Source organism: Zootermopsis nevadensis, unplaced genomic scaffold (genome assembly GCF_977971745.1).
Source record: "Zootermopsis nevadensis isolate Lab colony 2312 unplaced genomic scaffold, Znev_1.0 Znev_ptg000024l, whole genome shotgun sequence".
NCBI lineage: Eukaryota > Metazoa > Arthropoda > Insecta > Blattodea > Termopsidae > Zootermopsis > Zootermopsis nevadensis.
In genome coordinates, this window is record NW_028259156.1 from 11,731,673 (window position 1) to 11,745,017 (window position 13,345).

Genomic DNA, 13,345 nt, shown 5'->3' on the forward strand with positions numbered 1-13,345 from the left:
TTACTAAAGTGCATTTATTTTCGCAAGGCGGCTTGTACAAGAGATACTGGGTTATTACTGTTACTACTAACATTGCTGATAATAATTCTGTTCATTCATTTATTCGTTCGCTTGAAAACAGTCAAATAGGGCCAAATTATGTTGATAATAATAACAAAACTAACTAACATTGTCTTAGTTAGGCCTACAATTGGATTCAAACCCAGCACCTGATCGTGTCGCCCGCATGATGAGCATATGCAACAATAAATAGAACCAACTGCTGGAATTATTTGCCGCTTGTATTCTCCTGTCAAATATCTTAGCAATAATATATGTTTATACATACGTTATGCAAGGTCCTGTAATGTTTCAGTTTATACGGCACATAATCCACGTAAAAATGTGAAAAATATTTTGTTACTTTAAAACTATAGCATACTTCAATTAAAGTAAAGTGAATAAAAGAATCAATATTTTAGTAGAATCCTTTGAGTGTTGTTTTATAACCATTAGCCTACGTAATGAACTCAGAAATAATTATGTTATCGCACCTGCTGTATTAAGCTGTTTTCAGTGACTGTACTTGTAAGTCCACCCACATACCCGGACAAACCTCCAGCTCGGTAAACACATTGTGTCTGCATTAATATGGAGGAATAAAGCAAGGAGAAAAGGGGAAGAAATGGAGGACAGAAAAAGCAACAGTAGTAAGAGGAAACAGGTGATAGTCGATCATAATCTTGACGGTCCATCGCACGTCATTTGTCTTCCAGCATCACTCTGTGTTTCTCAGCAACACCTGCTCCCACAGTGTTTGTTTCACTTGTCTGGTCCATGTCTTGGTTTACACGACTTAATAGGAACTATAGACTGTCACATGTTTATAATGCTCGATATTTATCAACAGGCCTAGATTTGTTTGTGAAACAGTTTGCCGCACTTATATCGTTATTGCTGAAAACGTTTGATTTGATTCTATATGCTTTCCGAATGCATGGTTCTTAACGTACAGTAAAGATGTCTTTTAACAGGTTTTCCTTCTATTTGTAGTGCTTGTATACATCATTATTCGTCTAGGTTTCTTGTAATCTGTGACCGTCGAAAAGGAAGCGAACGTATGATCAAAACTTTGCTGTAGGCTTAGAGTCATTAAACGTCATTCAGTACGCCGTTTGTAAGATAAGTTCTTAGTCTGATTCATGTTTTCTAATTCATTTAGGCTTTAAACGACACAGTATCAATTGCATAGACTGAATTAGACGCGTTCCATTAAAGCTAAATAGTAATAGTTTTTCTAATTTTTTTTACGCCGTGTGGAATCTCAGGTAAATACCAACTTTCTGAAGAAGCATACTGTTTCCATCGTTATGGCTGAAGATGGAGACAGTATGTTTCTCCGTATCTACCTATGAGTCCACACGGCGTCACGACCCAAAACAGCAAAATCCACATTTTTACAGCCGTGAGAACCTCAAATCTCACAATATAGCAATGGGTCTGTAACTAATTCATAAATTACTGACAAGGAAACTGCAGTTGGCAGCCGTGGTCTTCTGTATTGTATTCTGTGCTATCGTGAGTGATTGATTATGATTGGGACGGAGGGAAATTTCGTTTGGACATTTTATTCTTCTACCGTTGTTCACCCTGGACTGTGTTCTTGTACTCATTCACTTTTATTGTGACTAGAATGGCTGGATGTTTCCGATCAGAGCTCCGAAGTGCGTGCCTGTGTAAGTCGTGTGCAAATAAACGGCCTTGATTAAATTGGTGCATAAATCGGGGTCGTACGTTACCAATGTTTCGGAAGACATTATCTCCTCACAGCGTTCGCAGACTCCTACAAGACTACACGACGTCACAGTAAGGAAGAACACGATCGACATCTTTACCGAGGTGAGAACTCAAAATCTTCATAAACTGTAGTTGCTAGTTTCTTAGGTGGACAATACGCAGAGAAAAACAAGTCGCACGTATTCAGGTTCTTTCAATCAGCACGGAGGACAAACCACTTTGCATAAGCCTCTACATGCCATCGGACAAGTAGAAGGTTTTGTTATTCTGGTGATGATCACATTAACGTAGAAGGAGACAATACTGGGAACTTCATTACCACACTGCCAATTTATAGCACAGAGCATGCATATTGCTGAAGAATTCAATATATATTAGGAAAATGTTTGGTCTTTCTACACGACTAGTCCATCATCTTTTAGTACTTCGTGCGTCTAGTTGATTCAAAGGTAAGGAAAAAGGACATCAGTTAGTGTAGGAAGAAGGCTTCAGATTGTTAGGAACACACCAGCTTTGCCCATTTTTATTAAAATTTGAATACCGTTGTACAGCACGTGAAAATGAAGTATATATAGTTGGATTTTGAATTCTAAATGGCCCCATGATTATACTCTGAACATCATTGTTTTAATATAAACATAAAATTGAAAATCATGTTCTCGGAGAACCCAGGAGGAATCACTAGTTTACCCACCACAGAAGAAAATTCTCATTTGTTTTCGGCCGTCATTGCGTTCTCACAATTAATCCAAGTCATAGCTTGTGTCATGACCTACACCACCAGCAGCAGGGGCAGCACATTAGCATTGGAATTGAGAGAACGGTCCCAGGAAGGTTCTATGTGGGTGAGGTCTCCCAAGATCGGGTCAAGTTTGGAATGCAGTGTCCTACCTTCCTTCTCTTTCTCCGCTCCATCTCACAAACACCTGTTGGCGTTCTACAACTTTAAATCTTGTCGTATCCACCTCCAAAGTTGCCTAAAACTCTGCTTCAAAACAGTTTCCTTAATAAACTATTAATCTCACCTAAAATGGATATAGTAAATAGACAGTTTTGGGTATTACGTAATGAGAAACTATCTGATTTATATCTGCAGGTTATATAGTATTTTTAGGAGAGAGTAATCTAGGATGTTAAAAGTGGCTGAACATGTAGCTCGTAGTAGACAAGAGTTACACACAACATTTTGATGGAGAAACCATTTAGAAGACCAAACAAGGGATGGAAAGATAACATTAAGATGGACCTCAATTAAATAGGTTGCGAGGCGGAAGAAATATCGCAATAATCGCCCTGATGATGGAGGCAGCAAGGACCTCTTGAAACGACGTTAAACTTGTATCAAACGACAACGCGCTCCAACCCAAAAGATGGCCATCTTCGAAGTTACCGCTGTAAAAAACTCAAATCTTACTAGAAAGATGTTTTGTTTAGGGTCGTCTCTGAAAGAATATCACCCACAGATTACTGTTTGGAAAGCAGACGTCAATAAACTAATCAAATATTAACGGGACAAGTTTTGTAGCATCTTAAACGCTGGATTAGGCAGTGGTAGTGCACAAGACAACACTTTCGCTCAAGGAAAGAATATGCCCAAGAAGGGAGACAAGAAATGGCCCCAGTCCGAACATTAAGATCCCTGTCTTGTTGTTGAACAGACACGGAATTCTGTGTGCTGCCCCTCCCTGCAGCTTACACGTGTTGTTTTCGTTAAAAAGATATGTCAGTTAGTTAATAGGTTTAGGTTTAGTCCATCTTCCCTGGAATGTCCCATGATACCTGAGTGATCCGTACAAACTACCAACTCATCGAGGGTGCAAACGATAAACAGTTGCTGGAATTCCATTAATAAAAAGATATAGAATAATTATTACCCCTCATTTATCTATTTACTTAATTACTTCTATTAACGTCTCTTTTTTTTTGTAAGGAATGGCGTAACTTGTGCATGATTTGATAGATTTTTTATCTTGTTATAACACCAAAAGTCGCTGTCAAGTGACTGGAACACTTGCTTTATTCGGGTGGCCCTACTTTCAATCTTTACTTGGATATCTGATGTTCGGAGGATTTCGACACTTTTCTTCAGTCCCTCCAGGCAATTACCAGGATTGTGTTTTGAAATAGGCCACAATCTCGTCATTCCGCATTTATTTTAAATTTCACATTCACAATCGCCATAACATTCCATGCTATATAAAACATTTAATTGACAATGCTCGTTAAAATAATAATGCAAATCGACCATTCTTATTTTTATGTATTAGGCCAGACAGCTCGTGAGGACTCTTTCCATCGGAAATTTTAACCATTAGTATCACAATTATTTAGTGCTGCTTAAGAATAATTTAAGTCAGTGCAAATTACGTGAAAAAGTTAAGAATAGCATACACAATTTTGGTTAGGAAACTTGAAGTAGCGCATGGATTTAGATGGGAGGATACTATTAAAACGGATTTGAGTAGGATGGAAGTCTGGAATAAATTTATTTGGCTCAGGATATAGTCTAATAGTAGGTTATTGTGAACACTAATGAATCTTGGGGTTTCATAAAGGCTGGGAATTTCTTGACTAGCTGAGCCTCTATTAATTTCTCGAGAGCGGCTCTACGGCATAGAGTTAGTAAGTTACTGTAAATCTACTTAAGCATTGAACACCATTTTTCGGTACAATTAGACAGGCGTAATTGTCCCACATAACCGTTTTGTGTTGCTTATATTTGTCTCTTGCAGAAACAGCGATGCATAAAATTCCTTCTTTTTTTAATAAATAAAGTATGATATATGATTTGAAGCTTTCACGGCGACATTAACCATTTGACGCATCTGATCGCCGAGAAGATTTTATTGAAATAAAGTTTGGGCATAATATAAATTATAAAGCGCCAAAGACAAACCATATTTTAAAGGGTGTAAATTTCAAATTATAGTTCAGTATGCCTAGTTTTGTGTTGAGCTTAGCAGCTGTGACTTAAAAATGCTGAGTATGTAAACAAGCCTAATTCCCGTAGGGAATTCTTATTCAGTCAGAACTACAGGCATACTATAAAAGGGTGTAATATATATACGCGACTAAAACATCTCATTTGCAAGCATCTGACGTCTGCCTGAATTATGTTTATAAGATTTTCATAAGAACCATAACTTGGTCTGGTCGACTGGTCTTGTCTCATGATGCAGGCTTGTGGTCCGGTCTTGTGGAATGCGCTCCGTGGTTTATGTCCTATCTTTTCTAACCCAACCCCCGTCCCCGCGTCTCAACTATTTCTTTCATGAGGAGACTACTTTTATTTTTACCTTATTTTAGAATGGAGATGCCTGTTTGTAGTACTGACGGATCCTGTGATATCAGGACAAGCCTCCGCACTGTAAATCTCCACTTCTTTAAGAAGCGAATTCGTTTCAAGACAAGCGTGTGAAGGCATTAGGATCACAGCTAATGTTTTTTTATGAAAGCAAAGCTGCACCTATGTCTAAGCACCACGACATGAAGACGTAGAGGGACCTGGAGGTAATGCTCCACGTATTGTTGACCTCATAACTTGATGGAGATGAATAATAGTGATCACATTCAGGTCACAGTGTTTCTGTACCCTTCTCATTGGATAAGTTATCGAATGGTGACAGAAAAATTCCTACCCTTGTCGGGAATTGAACTATGATCATCTAGTTTCTGACCAGTTTTGCTTCATAACGTTATCGTAAGCTCGCATTAATGTTTTATGACATAATAATTGGGTCATGGTATCGATCAAATTGTTTGAAGCCACATTCCTCTTTAAACCCGTTTTGAGGTCCAAAATTTTTTTTTTCCATCTACGTCTAGGTCTTCATATCATGCCTCTTTTTTTTGTGGAAACATATGAAAGTCATATTAGGGATCCTGTCCCATATACTCCGTAACGGCAAATATTTTAAATATAAGATGAGTGTAAAGATTTCCTCATACGTAATTGGTCTTACGTTAATTTATTTCAGAAACAAATTACTGTTTATGTGTGGTTTGTTTAACGACGCATGTATATTGACGAATGATATGATGGCTAATGGAATAGAAAAGATGTGGGGAAAAAAGCGGTTGTGGCCTACTTTAAGGTACTATCCCAGCACTTAACTTGAGAGGTTAATAAAGCAAACTCTGGGTTGCCGGTCTGTGGAGCCAGATTTGAATCGGAGACCCTCCACATCCGAAACAGGTGTGCTAACCACTCGACCGAGATAATTGGTCTATTTACTGTTGCGAAGGAAAATAACACCAGAATAGCTTGTCACACTGCAGCAGTCAGGGTCTGAGTCCCTAACATTTATTTGAAAACCACAAATTAGTACAAAGTTTTTTCTACACCCGTTGAGTAGTTTTGTAGGTGAAGTATTCTGACGGGCAGAATGAAATACATGATATCTCTATTATGCTTTCATTACACTTACTGTAAATGATTCATAGCTTACTAAACATAAATTTCTGACTTGGAATTCAAGCCCATGGCTTCAGGATGTTTATGCGCATTGATTAGTAACACTGTATGAAGCAATATCTTAAAAATTGAAACTACAGTGAGTCATTACTTGAAGGAATCGCTGTATGTGGCCGAACCATGCCACCTTGAGCTGTGTCAGCCGGCCATCTGAAGTAGCTAACATAACATGTTGCGTTATGGTCTAGAGTGAAACCTGTCTCGTTCTGTACCTCTGACTGGTGCCTGTACAACTACGGTATATAGAAGTCCAATTTAAAGATAAAATATCTGTCATTTATTTCTCTTTGGTTGAATAGCACACAGTAGGATGCAGGTAGTATGAAAACAGTGTTGAAACGTAGCGGGAAGGGATTAACATTGGACACAGAAAAGCCTGTCTTTTTTATACACGAATGTAAACATCGAAGAGTCGCTTATAGCTTGATGTACACAGGAAGTTTTATGAATCCTTTACATGAAGGGCATGAAATGAAAGTATAATGGGAAGATAATATGTGCCCACCTGTCACACATGTTTCACTCCAGACACTTCTGAATAAATTTTGTATTATTGGATCTGCATTAAAGTTGTTAGGAAGATTTAATTTTGGTTCGTACTGATTCAGTATAACTCATACTTTACTGGAAGCTCAGGTAAAATTTTATCGATGTTTCAAAAAATGGCTTATCACAAAAAAGTTGGTAAGTGGAAAAATAAATAAATAACGGAGTACCATCTACAATTTTTAATAGGAATGTTTTTTCAGCACGTATGTTATGATATTACGTAGATATGTGTAACCACAAATAACGCTTGTAAACTATGCATACCGGTACCATAGATAAAATCACACATTCCAGTATTGTTTCTCCTTTTAAGTCAGTGTTTTGAAATTTTTTCTTTTGTTCGAGCGATAATTTTGCGAACTTGCTTACTTACTCACTCATAGCCTATATCTTTACGTAACTAACTCGGTGGAGTACAGTCCTTCATGGGAATCAGAAAGATATTCAGCTTCTTAGGAATTTCCCCCCACCCTTTTACGGAAGAATTCTGTCCACACCCTCAAATTTTCTTTCTCTAACCTCTGTAGCTGAAACAGCTGCTTTAAATAGCATGAAAATCATTCAACCCTTCGAGAAAGTTTTTTTGGACAGTGCCCTTTTCCTGCAACATGTCTCCTACCTGAAATAAAATATTAAATCCTTACTTAAAGTCAGGTGTTTTCAGTTTGGTTGTTTTATGACTATAGAATATAAGATGCATGTCGAGAAATAATAAAGGCAGGAAGCATGAATTATCATAAATATCGGAAGGACTCTTTTATAACTTATTTCGCTGTACTATCACTGTATTGTACGTGGCACTGAGGGAAAAAAAAAAGAAACCACGAAAATGTGTCAGGATGAATGGTCTTTGGCCGGGATTCGAATGGGGTACATCCAGACAGTTGAATTAACTCAGAAAACTCGATTCTACTGCACTAGTCAGAAGTTATGTCATTCGTGTAATAAGAGGGCAACATAAATTACATCTCTTTATTTAATAATAAAACATACAAGCAGACTTCAAATTGCTAACATTCTTTATATTTTGTAATCGTCAGAAGAATGAAATATCGCAACGAAAAAGTTGAACAGCGACTGGCCTAAGAGCAGCATTCCATTGGTTCATTTTTCACAGACAGGAACACATGAATTTCGTTGTTATTTATGGTCGCTTTCGCGTTTCAATTTATCTATCTTTTGAGCGAGCCAGCACAGGAACAAGAATAATAATAAGAAACATAAAAAATTTCTGAAGTCCACACGGTGAGAATGTTTGGCTGCAAGTCATGATGGACACTGTAGTACTACCTGACGTGAAAACATTTGCACGCACGTCCTGTCTTCTTGCGTAGTGTTTTTTTCCCTAGAAATAACACCGATACTCGTATGACACAAAGACGAAGAGAAATAATGAAAGTTTTTAAGTTTGCCAAGTTTCTTCTCTCTGTATATTACTACCTTCGGCACTTTCTTCTCAGCTATCCCCAGTCAATATCCGGTTCTTAGATTTGTAAGACGAACGTAATTAAACGTTTAAATGTCAGTCTGTACAGTATTATGTATCCTTCAGCTGAATTTGCGATAAGCCAATCCCCATATCAAATATGAAAAGCATTTATAGTTTCAGAATTAATTCGGAATTATAAGAGACTACAAGGGGTATTCCGTGAAACTGATAAAAAATTCTTTCACAGAAACCACAAACCGGAAATTTATTTGCAATCAACAGCACCAAAACATTCTGGGTGAGACTATAGGTTCTCATGGCGACGTGTATTAAAATGTCTTCTTCTGGGGTGTTGCGCCATCAAGTCTGGTAGAAGCGCTTGCTTATCGATGCGATGAGTTTATTTCTGCCAGACCACACGGTGCACCATCCCAAAAGACAGCCATTTTACCAAAATAGTCTTTGCCTTTCGTTACTTAACCTCAGTTTACACATCGGGAGAAGTGGGAGAATTCAGGGATTTTTTGAGATTCCTATCATCTTCGAACGGGTAGTAATCCTAGTCTGTGTCGAGTCCTGGGGATCTGAAATTGATAAATAGTGTTATGCAAGAGAGAGACCGAAGGCAAAGCCAGCCACGGAGAGTCAGAAAGAAAATGATTGTTGGGGAGGTCAGGAACTTCTAAATATTCAATGATTATCAGCAGAGCTTCAGATCTGTCGGAGAATAATTATCATTATCGTCATCGTAATTTTGTACGAGCTGGTAAAATCAGCCCCTGCATCTGTAAAGTAAGTAGGACACTGTCGAAGCCAAGTGCTTGCTGCGCAAATATGTGTAAGGTGAAAGTGTCTGTGAGGTCAGAGAGAGGAAGTTACAGGAGGATGGTGAAATATGCATAATGAGGAGCTTCATAATTTGTACAGTTCGTCAAATATTATTAGGGTGATCAAATCAAAGGGAATGCCAAGGGTTAGCCTGTAGGTCATTTACGAAGGATATAAAATATGCTTACACAGTTTTACTCAGTATATCTGAAAGAGGAATCACTTGGGAGTATGTGAGAGAATAATATTAAGAAGAATCTTTAGAACTTAGAGTTTAATGGTGTGGACTTCTTTCATCTGGTTCAGGATAAGGACCACTGACCACGTGTGAATTTTGCTGTTCTATAAAAGGCAAGGTATGTCTTGACCAGCTAAACGACTGGTAGCTTTTAAATAAGGTCTTAGATATCTTTACATGGAATGAGATAAATCATGTTTATCTGTCCTTGTGTTGTATCTGCGAAAATACTGATTTCAATTAAATTTTGTCTATGCTAATGGGTCTCTTCCCTTAAGGTTTGCTTTCCAAAATGTTGTATGCATTTGTTGTTCCTCCTATTTCGTGCTAATTGCACCGCGAATCTAATCCTCTCTGGTTTCATCACCCTAATGACAAACCTATGTTGTTATGAGTCTATTAATTATTCAATTCTTTGTTACGTAATATTCTCCATTTTTATCGTTACGTCCTCCCTCATGTCGAATAGTTCTTTAGCTCTAGACATGTGAGGTGTAGCCTATGCAAAATAGGAAAATATTCAGAAAATCTCTAGTACTTCACCTATTCCCATTTGCTTCAGAATAAAGACTGTGTGTGTAAAATATTTCTCTTTGTATGTTTCTACCGACTGTACGGATAAACGGAATCTGGAGTACTTACAATCCTAGTTAAAACTTTACTTAGTTCTCAGTGGCGGTTTAGGATCAGATGACAGTCAGACCTGATCATTTGTATTGTGGTATCATTGTACCAACAGTGTGAGCCTAATAAAGTCAACTTATATTGTGGCTGGACGCGTGTGTATCTGTCTAAATGTCGGGTCTTGTGGCAGTCGGAATGTATGGCACGCAGACCCCCTGGGGCTCGCGTTGCGACCGTCAGCGGGCGGTGTTGTCACATCGTTGTTACTGATGTTAATCAGATTCTCGGATAATCCGGTTGGAATGGTCCCTCCCCAAACTCCCCCCCCCCTTCTTCGCCCCACTGACTCCTTTCCCTTCTCAAAAACTTGTAATAGTTCAAGAGTTGTGTTGAAGCATCATTGTCATTCTGACTACTTGCTTGAAAAGTGGACTAAGTGCTTGGTTTTACAAAGTTCATCAGCATTTCTAATACAGTGGTTCTTAAATTGTTTGTACTTTCTTTCCTATTTAATAAAATGTTTACTTCGCCTTCTGTCCCCAGAATCTTCTTTTATGTTTACTGATGTTTTTAAGATACACGCATGTGCGAGATAATACATTAATGTAGACCAGAAATTTTGATCAGAAAGTTCTGAACGGAGACCACTCGGGAGACCTAGACATAGATATAGGAGGATAATATTAAGATAAATCTCTTGAAATACGTGCGATACGTGAGAAATTTAAGTTTGTCAATATGCAGTATTTGAACAGATTACTGCATAAGAAAAGATAGAAGGTCATAGACCCGTAGATAGATGAGTTAAGACAGGTATCCGAAAGGAAGACAAGAAATATGAAAAGACAGTGAGGCCTATAAAAGCATTTCTACTTTATCTTATCCGTAAAAACAGTAAGGAAGAAATTAATTAAATTAAAATTGTTCTCGCTGTTTAAAATGATTCTTCTTCTTGTAATAAATAAAAAAAGCAGTGTGTAAGTTTGCGTTAACTTTGCACCTGCTCTTTGCGACATGAAGTGAATACAAAGAAGCGAGCGCTGTGCCCAAGCCCATCTGAGACGATCCTCCACCATTTCGCTTAGGGAAATTTCGGAACGTACCTCACATATGCTGAACGGTTAAACCTGCTTTTGACGGAACGCCAAGGGACTTGAACATTTTCCGTTTCAAATAGGTTTCATTTTAAACAGGTAGTTTAATTCTTGTATTAATGGCCCGAAAATTAGACAGGCCTCCATGCTTTTCTTTAGTAGGCCCACCTAAGTTTATTTCCTTGGATTTCTTTCTTTCTCTCCCTCTCTACATCCTCATTGTTCGCTTGCTTGTTCCCTTCTTCCTCCTCTGTTCTTTTCCAGCGTTTAATTTAAATATTTTGTGCATGATCTATGAAAGGACGGGGTTAATTATTTTACAATTTTGGCCGAAATTTTTATTCTCAAATAAATGTTATGAAGTCCTTTCGGGACAAACATTGTATAAACAGAAAACAGAAAACAAACGTTGATATTTCCCGTTAATCTCTTATTTTTCATTTTTGTGTCCTTTGTAAACAATTTCCTATTATTAAGCAAAAATTGATGTTAATTTTAGTGTATATTCTCGGAACTCTGAGGTTTTTTCACATTGTTTTCCTTCAATTAAAGATTATTTTTAAACACGTTTTACTGCGTCATTTAAAATAAAACGAGACAAGGCCTTGTTAACAGGTGTAGCCATGAAGCCATCTTGCTGGTGGACATTATCACTTCTCACATCGGACAATTGTATGGTAATCCCGTTTATACGAGAGACGACAGTCACGCGGTTTAACATTCGCGTGGACCACAATACATCGAACTGTGTTTCACGGTCCCCTAGAAGTCTTGGGACCGACGGATTATCTGTTGATAAGTGCTTAAAATTTCTCTAGCCACATTGTAATTCCAGCTCTAGAAATGTGCTTTACGATCTTTGTTTTGTTCATGGTTGTGATGGCGTCTGGTCTTTCAAGTGGATACCGGCACTGTGGAGGAAGGTATCGCCTCTATCTGCATTGAAAAATTCTTCGCCCTGAATATGGAAGCGATAGGCTACGTTTTCCCAAAAGTTCGCAACTCGTGTAAGGCCACACGGAGTCACAATTTCCAAGACCACAATCGACGTTAAAACTGATTTTCCACATCTGCAAGATCCAAAACCTTCTGATGAATGAGGTTATAATGAAATGCCAATATCTCGTGGGGGGACTTGTGTGGGTGACAGGGTGAACAGTCTTGTCCTACAAGGGTCCTGCGGCCCTTCAGACACTGTTCCTCTTATCTTGAAATACTATTTTTGCACAAGTCGCCCGCCGTCTCTCCCGCCACACGATTTATCTGCCTATTGTTCTCGTGCTGGCTGTCCGGGTCCATCCGTCGCAACTGTCGCACAGCTTCAACCCGGGACCACCCGGGAGGCCGGTGCTGCGGGACACAAACCAGTGACACAAATTATACGGCAGGAGGCAGACTTGGTACCTGTAAACACGGGCAACCCCTGTTTCCTTTCTCCACTTGCCGAAATTCGTTCTCTCTTCTTCACTTCCATGCAAAACAAATTCCAGGGAAATTCCTGGTGTCAGTTCAGCAGAGAATTCCGTGTTAGGGACGTTTTGAAAAATCAATTACGAAAATCTGGGGGGGAAAAAGATGCCATATAAAACACTAGTAAGGAGACTGATCTAGAAATAAACGTAGGTACGCGACATAACCAAACCAAGATAAAATGTGTTTAACAGAATATGTAAATAATTTTTGTATTTAGTATTGGTAACTGATGAAAAGCGAAAAATCAACCCGCATATGTCGGGGGGTTGTAAACAATCGATTCCTAAGTAATTAAAATCTAAACTAAATAAATTAATCCTTTCAATCACGAAATTCATCTAATCAATACTGGAAAGTTTAATGCTGGACTTCTGAAATTCTTTGTTTACTCGTAAGTAGACACTGACGTTTTGGAGTAAGACGCTGCCTGTAGTGCTTAGTATTTACCTAGAAAACTAAAGTGGTCTTCTTCACCACAGTGAGAACCTCAAATATTATCTAAAAAATCCAGTTTCCACATCAAAGAAATAAAACTCTTCTCAATTACATGATTAATTATTTAATGCTGTTCAGGGAAATGGTCGCTCTATATTTTACCATGTAAAACCAATGAATACACTCTGGGCAGAATACACAGTTACTGAATATTAAAGCAAGTAGTACGCATAGTTGTCTCTGTGGTGTAAAGGTCAATCCCATGTGTTGTGTCTTTGAAGGCTTTGCCCTTCAAACATGCAGGCCTGTCTTTATGTATATGAATCATTGATTTCATCTGCATGGATAAATGAACACCACCAGGTGTTACTCGACTAAAGGACTGCTGATTTGCATATTTAAAAATGCAATATACTCCCATTATT

The 13,345-nt window shown here is 38.2% G+C and overlaps 1 long non-coding RNA gene across 1 annotated transcript in view; it reads left to right on the plus strand.

Annotated features, from left to right (window-relative positions):
- Window positions 1-1,635: 1,635 nt before the first annotated feature.
- Window positions 1,636-13,345, plus strand: part of LOC147872810 (uncharacterized) — a 112,152-nt gene continuing 100,442 nt past the window's right edge. The window contains exon 1 of the long non-coding RNA XR_015536933.1: window positions 1,636-1,878. This is a non-coding gene — a long non-coding RNA (uncharacterized LOC147872810). The remainder of the gene's footprint in view (window positions 1,879-13,345) is intronic.